This window comes from Prosopis cineraria, unplaced genomic scaffold (assembly GCF_029017545.1).
Source record: "Prosopis cineraria cultivar Desert tree isolate PC_DT_omini unplaced genomic scaffold, ASM2901754v1 PC12, whole genome shotgun sequence".
Taxonomy (NCBI): domain Eukaryota; kingdom Viridiplantae; phylum Streptophyta; class Magnoliopsida; order Fabales; family Fabaceae; genus Prosopis; species Prosopis cineraria.
The window spans coordinates 1854117-1865521 of record NW_026555343.1 but is presented as its reverse complement, the minus strand read 5'-3'; the positions used below and the strand labels follow the sequence as shown (position 1 = coordinate 1865521).

At 29.2% G+C, this 11405-nt stretch overlaps 1 pseudogene; it reads right to left on the bottom strand.

Moving 5' to 3' along the window:
* Positions 1-1428: 1428 nt before the first annotated feature.
* LOC129288265 (probable aquaporin PIP1-5) lies at positions 1429-4730 on the bottom strand (annotated as a pseudogene).
* Positions 4731-11405: the final 6675 nt, after the last annotated feature.

Sequence of the window (11405 nt, the reverse complement as noted above, 5' to 3'; positions counted from 1 at the left end):
CTTCTAAGAATTGTTCCCCTTTAAAAAGTGCGTGAATCTGCTCTTAAATCTTAATACAATAGTCAAGGGTCAATTAGTGTAATTTTTTTATGCATAAATTGAAAGGGGATTGGAATTTAAAATACTTAATCTGCTTTAAACATTGTGGTTTAAGCTTGTATCTATATACTAAGAAAAACTATTAAATAAATCATCTCACTTGTTACAAAATCCAATGATATTTTACTAAAATGATTATATATATTATAGAATTTTTTTTGGCCAAAATATTATTTTAGAACTTGAACCTCAACTATCTTTTTTTTTTCAATTATGGACGAGCTAAAATTAAATGTAATGAAAATATTTAATGCTTAATTAAAATTCTAAAGCAACAATTATTTTGAAATGAAGGGAGTTTGCGGGTGGTAAGAGAAATATTTAGATAGATCGGGTACATTGCGTAATAAAAACATGACATTTAGATGACATAAAATGTAAATTGATTCTAATATTAACGATAGTAAAAGAAAAAAGGTAAAAAATTAAATGTACATTATGTATAAAAATAAAATTAATTTAAAAAATATCATACAAAATTTTCATTTAGATTATTTAAAATATTTTAATTGAATATATTATAAATAATGTAGTGCACTCGATCTATTTAAATATTATTAATATCATTTATTCGACATAGTTCATGTATCAACTTGATAAAAACTAATTAAATTATGTCTTCCTATTACTAGCAAACAATCAGAGTTCAACCAAATGCTCAGAAGCTGGCTTAAGCCAAATCATTTTGGACTGATAAAATTCAGAGCCGAGCAGAAGTGATGTCGGGCAAGGTACTTCTCTATTTTTCTGATAAAAAAAATAATACTTGGGAATTTATCTGTCAAAAAAGAAAAAGGTTTAAAAATCTTTGAATTTGACAATAACGTTTTATGACCGTGGAATTACTACAAGAGACCAGATAAACGTAAGGCATGGTTGAGATAATTATTATAGGCTAAAATATATATTTAATTCTTTAAATTTATACGATTCTTCACTTTAATTTTTAATTTTATAAAAAATATTTTTTTAATTTTTTAATTTTAATATTGCCTTTAGTTTCATTCACAAAAAATTCCTTCATTTAACTTTTAAATATTAAAAAATATTTTAAATGCTGACAAATTAAATTTATTTTTTTAAATAACAAAGATTGACATAAGAAGTAATCATCTAAAATTAATGATATTAGGATTAGTGAATTGAAAAGATGTTTTAATTAAGGGATCAAATTGTAACCTTGTATAAAATTAATGGATAAAAAAATATACTTTAGCCTCATTATAATAACAAAAAGTCTCATCGTTAAAAATTTATAGTGACAACAAAATTAAAGAATAATTGTCGTGGCTGATTAGGACTTTTGACAAGAATTTTTTTGTTTAAACTTCAACTATACTGTTTTTTCCATCTGCCATAGAAAAAGAAGAGACAAGAATACCAACTCTGTGACCCCATGATGCAAGTAATAGATATTTGAAAGGCTGGGGGGAAAAAATATATTAGGTGGAACTGTGGATGGTTTCTTAAGAACTGTCGGATATACTGTTTATACTAATTTTTTGGGGGGTGTGTGAATGTATATAAATATATCTTGCTTATTGACAATTTAATCAACATGTGTGGGACAAATTAGACGCTTAAGCTACCCGATAATTCAACTGTTAGGCCTGACACGGGACCTTGCGAACATCATAAAACTTCTTCATAATTGTTAAATATATAAGATTCCTTCCTGCCCACGAACATTTTGTTATTGAACAATTTTATAACAAGATTGTTGATTTCATTCTTTTTTTACACTTCATGGACAACAATTAGGCCCACTACACATTTTACCAGTCCAATTCTAGAGTAATAGGCCCAATCCAAAGTCCAAAAAATAGAATCAGGCTGCGTTATTTGTTTTTATTATTTGGAAAAAGGATGCAATAACCCCTCCGAAGCCAGATCAGGTTCCCACAATTCTTTCTTTTTTCTTTTTAACCTTCTCTTGTCTTTGTCTTTCTTCATCTTTTTAAAATTGTGATAAGTACTGTACCAAAAATGGTAATAAGTAAGTCTTGACAAGTAAAATTCAAAACAGACTAATTGATAACTAAACAGATTGGAGAGGGAGGGGAGAGAGAAAAGGACGATTTAAATTTTAATGCATTTGATTACCCAATTGTCTTTGGGGAGGATAATGAAATTACAAATTCAAGACATAATGGTAACTCAGTTTGCCTTGGGCTTCATGTTATGGATTTGAGCCATTTATTATTTCGCCAGGCAAGCACAGCGCGCGCGCGCGCGGGGATTCTATAAAAGCAATGTCACTTAAACTTGAAGGGCAGAGCCCTCATGACAAAGGGTGCTCACCAGGGGTGATGCGCGCTCATCCCCTGAACGAATCTGAATAATTTAGATTTAAATATTTATTTATTTTTTATTTTTTAAAATAAAAATGTATAAACTTTTAAAATATATTATTATTAACATGTATCATTTATACTTAATCAGTGAGTATAATTTTATTACTTTTTTTATAATTTTTTATAAATTGATTATACTGATTTAGTCTGTACTGTTTAGATTTAAAATTTTTAACTTTTATACTTTAGATTCAACAACAGTTCAAAATAAATCCGTATCATGCACTTTATAAAAACTATAAAAAAATTAAAATTAAATTTAGACTGGTCTGATTAATTATAAATGATACATGTAATAATAAATATATATATTTAAAAATTTTATAAATTTTTTTTTAAAAAATAAAAAATAAATTAAAATATTTAAATTTAAACAGTCCATATTAAATTTGTACGGTCCAAATCCTTTGCTGGGTGATGAGCAGAATGTGCTCCCTTGTGAACAATTGACAATCTTATGATATGAAGCTGCAAGACCTGCCCCAAGAAAGGGTCCCACCCAGAAGATCCACTGCAGACAAAAAGTTGACCGGTGAAATTGCCATTGAATGAAAGAGTATATTACGCAATCCATTGTATATATTGAAGTTGAATGGTTTGTAATGAGGGAAGAAAAGGGGTGATGACTCAAGGAATCGGTTACCGTGGTGCTCAGCACCAAAACACTGTCGTTTGGCAGTGCTTTTTTTTTTTTTTAACTTTTTTAACTACAAATTTATTATTACTAATAATAAATAAATATTATAAAATTATTATTTAATATTTAGTAAATAAATAAATATTAATATGTTAAAATTAAATATAAACAGATTAACTCATTAAAATTTAATTTAAACAATTCATATATAAATTTTGGTCTGAACAGTTCAGAACTGTATTAAAAAAATAAAATTATAAAAAAATATTTTTTTATTTTATTGATTTTGCACAGTTGTTTATTTATGAGAAAATATCATTTGAGGCATAGTTAAGTATAAATGTAGGTACTTCTCTTAATAGAAATTCAAACATTGATTTATTACAGTGTAAAAATTGGCTCATTTTGCTAGACTCAACTCTTATTTTAAATTATTTAAATTATTTTTATTTTTTTAGTACAGTTCTCAGTGTTCAGACCAAAATTTTATTTAAACTATTGAGGTTCAATTTTAACATCTTAATATTTATTACTTTATTAAATATTAAAATAATAATTTTATAATAATTATTTATATTATAATAAATTTGTGTTTTAAAAAAAAATACTGTCAAACGGTAGTGTTTTGGTGCTGAACACCACGGTGCTCATCAACTGAGTCCTTGACATAGTCGTCCCAAACTCGATCCTTGTTGTAAAGGACTGCCACACCGAGACTTCTTGCAGGGTAGATCCCAGTCCCTGTGATAGGAATTGTAGCCAAATGTACCACGAACACAACAAACCCAATAGCCAGTGGTGCCAATACCTAGTCATCATTCACACAAAACTTAACTCATGGCTTCACTCCTGGCACGTTGTTTTTTGGGATCACAAGAAATATTTCATACATTTTTTAATAGGAGAAGATTTTGCTTACAGGGACGTGAGAGTCTCGAGCTTTTCGTTTGGCATCATTGGCGTAGAAGACAGCATAGACAAGCAGAAACGTTCCAACAATTTGGGCACCAAGGCCACTGCGTATGGAGTATCCGTCTCCAAGATTGTTGGCACCCCCCTCCGACCATCTCGTACTGGCCTGCTTTTTTTTTAATTGATTGTAAACGGCTAGCTGTAAGCTAGGAAGAAAAAAGCTAAAAAGAAATCAATTCAAGTGGGATCTATATCCACTACTGTCATATAAAAGAAGAGGTTCATGCTCTTCAAAAACTGTGTAAAGTAGCTTGAGAGTATTTAGGCATGAATGTGAGGAGATTGGATTAGAGGTTTCCACAATAACTTAGGCAACATCCCAATTACTATTGCTGAAATTCAAATCATTAAATGTAGGATTGATCTGTGTAGAAATCACTTAAGTGAAATAGTGTGGATTTACTCAGACTCTTTGGATGTCATAAATCTCACTATAAAGGAGTTGTTCATGACCATCCTTTTTATGATGAGATTTTGATAACACAAGACCTTTTGTGGACCTATCAAGATATCAAACTCTTCTATACGCCTCATGACACAAACTATTGTGCAAATTATCTGTCTAAGATGGCCTGCTTTAAACCCCTTCACAATCACAACACCAATATAGCTCCCAAGCATTGCATTGTCATGTACAACATTGCCCTAGGCAGTGGCACCTTCCTCATCACACTAGTGCAAACACGAGCTTTAACGACATATTTATTACTACAACTTATCAAATAACTATGATAATATTAGACTTGACGGCAAATATGTAAATAAATTAAAAAATATAGCATTTATGGCCACAGAAAGAACTGTAGCCATAAATGTCTAAGTGACAATTGAATAAATTAGTTCTAATTTTTAATTATGTGTGAATTTAGAAAAAATTAATTTAGTCTAACTAAAACTTAATAAATTGACTAATTAAATTAAGTTATTAATTATAATTTTAATGTTTTCAAATTAAATTATGTAATATGTTAGCAAAGGGGTAAATTCCTCAACTATTAAAAAAAATTGTTACATAGCTTACGGCCACATGTTTGAGGTGGACCTGTTAACATAACTTTAGGGTTTTTTTAAAAAAATACCTAAAGGAAAAATCCCTCAACTATTAAAAAAAATTGTTACATAACTTATGGCGACAGGTTCAAGGAAGACCTATCACCATAAGTTACCTAAAATTTAAAAATTTAGCTGAGGGTCAAAAAACCCTTAGCTTTTGATTTACGGTGACAGGTCCTAGGAGGAAGTGTCACCATAAATCATTTAAGACGACAGGCCCTCTTCGGACTTATCTCTATAAATACCCCTCAGCTATTAAAAAATAAAATTAGCCCCATAGCTAATTTAAAAAAATTATTATATAATTTATAGTGATAGGCCTATCAGTTACCTAAAATTTAAAAATTTAATAAGAGAAAATATTGATAAAATGAGGTAGAATGAAGACTTACTTCACTTCTTCTTAATCCCAAGCTTCAAGACATCTCCTCATGCTCTCCTAAGGTTTTCTCTAGTTACAGTAGTTGAAAGACTGCTCCTCTTATCTAGAAAAAAGAGTTTTGTAGGGTATTTTCACATTAAAAAAAACTGTGGTTTCTGCATTTTCATCTAGTGCCATGTCACACTTTCTGTGGTGCCATGACACCAATAAGCAATTATAATAAAGACAATATGTAGGTACTTTTGCTTTTGTGTCTTAGAATTAGAAACATGAAATTTAAAATTTAAAATTCATTTTTTAATAGGAAAAATGAGGTAAAGGGTAGGAAATTGCTCGATAAAATCAATGCCCCCACACACTGTCTCGTGAGGGTTATGTTAGGACTGATAATATATTGATGGTGGAGAAACATAAGAAGGGAGAAGAAAAGCTAGGTCTAATCCCTCCATACTCTTTTCTCTACCATCCCCATCTCTCGAGAGGAGAAATGGAGATATGGACACCAATACAAAAAAGGAGGCAAAAAAGGTTATATAAGCGAGACGACGCACAAGATAACTGAGAGAATTGTAAATAATTATTATTTCCTGTCCCTTTCTTATACAATTGTATGTTATAGGATACTCTTAAGGAGTAACAAGCCCAAGAAAATTTCATTCTAAAGGGCAGAAATGATATCTTGACAGTTACAAACAGAAAATCAGAGCATTCGGGTCATGTGAGGGGCGTTGGACGTGTATAGGCATAAGAGACAACTTTGAAGCACCTTTACGCCCTAACTCAAGAGGTGTAGTGACTAAAGAAGAGCTTGAAACAATATATCCACTGTGAGGCAGCAGACTAAAGAAGAGTTTAAAGCTTCATTCGCAGCCCGGCTTTTACAAATAAAGGAGCAAATGAAGGAGATGATGAGCATGATAAGCTCACGATAGGATATGCCTACTGAACTAGTTCATACGTCTCTTGAATTTTATATCACACAAAGGGAGTAATGTTCTTGAGCGTGTATCAAAAGGTCCTTCTGGTGACAACATTATTGAACCATGCGAGATGTTTCTAGAAGATCCTCATAGACGCTTGGTTGCTTTTAATAGCATTTACAACTTGAGGTCAACTATCCACCATAAGCAAATTCAAGATTATCAAGTAAGAGTGGTGGTTGAAGATCTAAAAGTGCCAAATGCGTTAGTTCCATTCCTTACTAATGAGGTAAAGACTATAGTAAAAGCTATTGGCAATTTTATCTTGTGGCCTAAGAGACTTGTAAATATGGTTCAAGCTGTGGTATGAAATTTTATTATGTGGCAGCTTTCCTAAAATGTTTTCTTATTAACTATTTCTTTTTTTTTATTATGTATAATAGCTTTCCTCATTGAATCTCCTAAAACTTTCAGAACCCTCATTAATTAACTCCATAACAATGAATTATTTTAATGGTGTATGATCTATCATTCAAACTCAAAGATTAAAAAATGGATCCGGAGGTTGTGGGTAAGAAAGACATGATAGTGACAATTGAACAGGAAGATTTGTTTCGACTTTTGTCAATAGTCAACTTACCACACCACACATTGAACTATTTATAATGTAAGTTTGTGTTTCTTTAATGCAATTAACTAAATTATCAAGTCTAGTAATCTAACACAATTGCATTGCTATAGGTACCTTTATCATTTGTGCATCACATCAAGTAAAGGTGATAAGTTTGAATTCCTTTGCCCGCATCACATAACAGAGAAAGGGAATACTCTAAAGTTAAGGGTCCATTATCTCCAACAAAAAATATGTGAAGTCAAAAAGGATATTTTTATGGCTCCATACATGCACTCGTAAGAATTAATTTGTAATTAATAGTTTTTAATGTAGATTTACTTTAACTTATCATATTTTGCAGGGACCACTGGCAGCTGTTTGTTCTTTCAATGAAGAGCAATACTATTATCTCTTATGTTCCCTCCCTCCATTACAAACTTGAGAAGAAAATGAAGAAGACGATAGACTCGTAAGTATATTTTGTGCAAAATATTTAATATAATTTACACTGAATATTTCAATTACTAACTTAGTAATCTTAATCATAGAGCAATAAAAACATATCAAAATATGGTCTTACAAAAGCATGGACATGAGCTCAAGGATCCTACATGGATCGAGCCAAAGGTGATGCTATACTTTATGAATATGTTTCATTACTAAGATTTTTTATTAATTTCTTATGATTTGTTCTTATACAAAGTCGTAGACAATCAGTGAAGATGAACTTGTGCAGCCTATATGTGATGAGACATATACTCAACATTATCACATTAGGCATGATTAAATTTATAAAAAATGTAAATATATTTTTAAAAGTTATATTTTATTATGTTATTTGAGAGTACATAATAAGCCTCTTTTACAAATTATATTTTAAATGTTTGACAATTTGAATCCATTCCCTGAAACTGAAATTGAAGGCATCCGCATATGTTGGGCAACTTATTTTGGGGAGAATTTGTGAGTTTTGTAAAAAGTTTCATACAATTTAAGAAGTTTGTTTATTGTAGACAACTTTTAAAATATTTGTTGATACAATGGTTAGTTTTGAATAGCTCAATAGATTTTAGATAGTTTATAGATAACTTTCAATTTTGGGTAGTTGTTAATTTAATTTTATATTAAAAATTATAAATAAATTGTGCTATCTGATTTGGCAAGAGAATTTTGTATACAGAGTAGGGTAAATTTAAAATACGGACGTTTATTTTTAAAATAAAATATACTTTTTATAGTGATTATTACAATAACCAGTGTAAAAATTACTATTCTACATCAGTTAATGTAAAAACTGGTATAAATATTAAACTTTCTACAGCGGTTGGAACACAACCGCTATAAAAAGTACTGCAGTTTTTAATTTTTAAATCGTTAATCCATTTTCTACATTGGTTATAGTTAGTTGATGTAGAATATATATTTTTTTACGGCGGTTGTATAATCGATGTAGAAAGTTAAACTTTTTATATCCCCTGTAACAACATCGCCTATTTAACTACTGTAAAAAGTTATTTTAACTGCTATAAAAAGTCATTTTTGTAGTTGTGACTTTTTCCTTTTCCTTGTCTCCTTTCTCTTTCTTCCTTTAATTTTTCATGCCTTACCTATAAACAATTAATAAATATAAGTGGAATAGTTGCTTGCTTCAATTTCCATCATTTTAAACAATTTTCTTAAAAATATTACAATAAATCTATATGAGACACTTAATTAATTTTTCTTTATAAATGCAAGAAAATGCTTCTCTTTTCATTGATGACTCTCAAAATATAACTAAAAACATGTCAATTATAATACAAAATAGGGAGTCATTAATAAGTCACCGGGGATAATGGCACTGGTAATATTAATCTTGATCCCCCTGTACTAGATCATGATAATAGAACCTCTTGTTATCTTTACATGAGATTTCAAAAAAATGTGTTGTTGCTGAAGGTCAAATATACAAACTTGAGTCCACAATTTATTATTAGAATATTACAGCTAACTAAGTTAGGGTGACAATTACACATGTTTAAAAGTGTAAGAATAATGCACACGTGCCATTTCTCATCTCTAATGTTATAACAGTAGATCAAGCAAAATGTTCATTTATTCTATAACCTAAAAATCTTGTGTTAGAAATCAATGCGACATTGCCAAAAGTACAAAACAAGTTAATGTTATGTTATTTTTTTTGAGTTAATTAATTACTTATATAACTCTTTCTTTTTATGTTTTAATAGGAACCTAAAAATGGTATTAAATTTCTTTGCTTGGCACAACTGCATGAAATTTTTAAAGATATGAAAGAAGGCATTACTATTAAAATACCATTTGGGGTTGTGGCTATGGAAAGGGGATATGATTTTGGATTTGACAAAAGAGATCTTAAGGCGTTCCTTAATTTTGAGGAGTTAGACATATCATTGGCCAAATTGGGCATCTTATAATTTTTCCATCTACTTTTTTCATTTTTTTCATTTTATTTTCATACAACTAACATTTTGATCTTATTTCAATGATATCTGTACAATATTTATTGTGCAATGAGAAAGCAAAGCACATTTGGATTTTTTGTGCTTGGAAGCTACGTAAAAAGTTCACACACATAGTACATAGGAGGATGACATATGTGATGAATTAAATATATTTAAATATAAAATTGCTATGTTATCTAATGCCACTAATTGATGGGCAAGTATTTTTCATACATGCATGTGCATGCGTATATACATATATGTTATTAAATACTCATCAAAATTTTTATATGTTGCAGGTACCATTGGTTATTTTGTGTTCTTTGCTAGAATCAAAGTGCAGTATATTAGTTTTGTTCTTGAGGCGGAGCACCAAGTAAGGAGTTAACATGAATTTTCAACAAGTAAGTTTTTATCTATATAAAACTTTACTTATAGATATATTTATACTTTTGTAATATTTTTTCATTTACAATAATAATAGTACGCTTGAGACATATTATATATTTATGTTTAGGGAACACAAGCAAAGATTATCAGTGGAATGAATTTATCCAAATGTAAGTACAAACATTTAGCTTTCATATTTAATTATCCCTCACATAGTTTGGTTAAACTTTGAATTTTCATTTATTTCAGTGCTATAAGCAATCAAGAAGCACATAATGCGGATATTATGTTATTCCCTATATGTATGAGATAGTTCAAGTTGGAAGTATTGAAAGATTATATAAAGTGTTTGATTTTTTTTATTTTAGTTTAAATTTTTGTATTTAACTCCTTAAAGTATTGTTTTGATTAATTTTATTATTTAAACTTTTGATAATACAGAGCCCTATAATAAAAAAGAGATTGACAATGTTCAAGTTATTTTGACTCAACAATTCTCCAAGAGTACTTTTCAAATTAAAGAGATTGAACAAAATTTTATAGTTTTTCAATAGTTAAACAATTATATATGTAGATTAACATATTAGCTATATGGGACAAAAATTATCTTAGTTCATTCTATTAATATATATTTAGTATAGTTTGTAATTGGTTATATAATCATTGATTTTGCTGGCTGGCTGTTTATAATTATTGTATAATCTATGCAATTTACAGGTTTATGTTTTGGATGTACAAAAAATTAAACAACTTTTTTTAAAAAAAATTAAACTTTTAACAATGATTATATAGAAAACTAATGTTAAAAAATTTTGATATTAATTTTCAGGTAATAACTGTTGTGGAAAGTTAGCTTTCCATATAATTTAAATAATTGTGATGTGAAAAGCTAACTTTTCACTTCTCTTTTTTTATTTTTCCCTAATAACTAACAAAAAAGTCTAAAATAACCATTTTTAAAAGTTGTTTATGCAATAGTAAAATTTCAAATCAATCAATAAAATATATTTTATTATAAATTAAGGACTATGATCTATTATTGAGATTTTAAAAATTATGAATCTTTATTATAATTCATGTTCTTATCGATATCTAATTGTCATTTCCCCCTAAATAATCATAGTAGGTATTCTTTCGGTATTCAAATCAAATATGAGAATTATGTGTGGAGAGATTTGTGAAGATAAATAGAGAATAATAAAAAAAGATCCATTTCTCCTATACTTATAATAAACACTAAACTTTATTTTTCAAATTACTTTTCTCATAATTCAACGTCGACCCATACTTATAAGATCCATGCTATTGATACACACACTGATTGACAATCTGCATAGCATAACAGCAATTCTATTTTAAACATACAACTAAACACTACACTTGACACGCTGCCAAAAGTAAGTCTCCTACACTCTAGTTGACTCACTACCAACCTCAACAATGCCACCACCTTCCTGTTCTTTTATCCAGGCACAAGCTTCATATATACAAAAGCAACACAAAGGTAAATGCAGAAAACACAA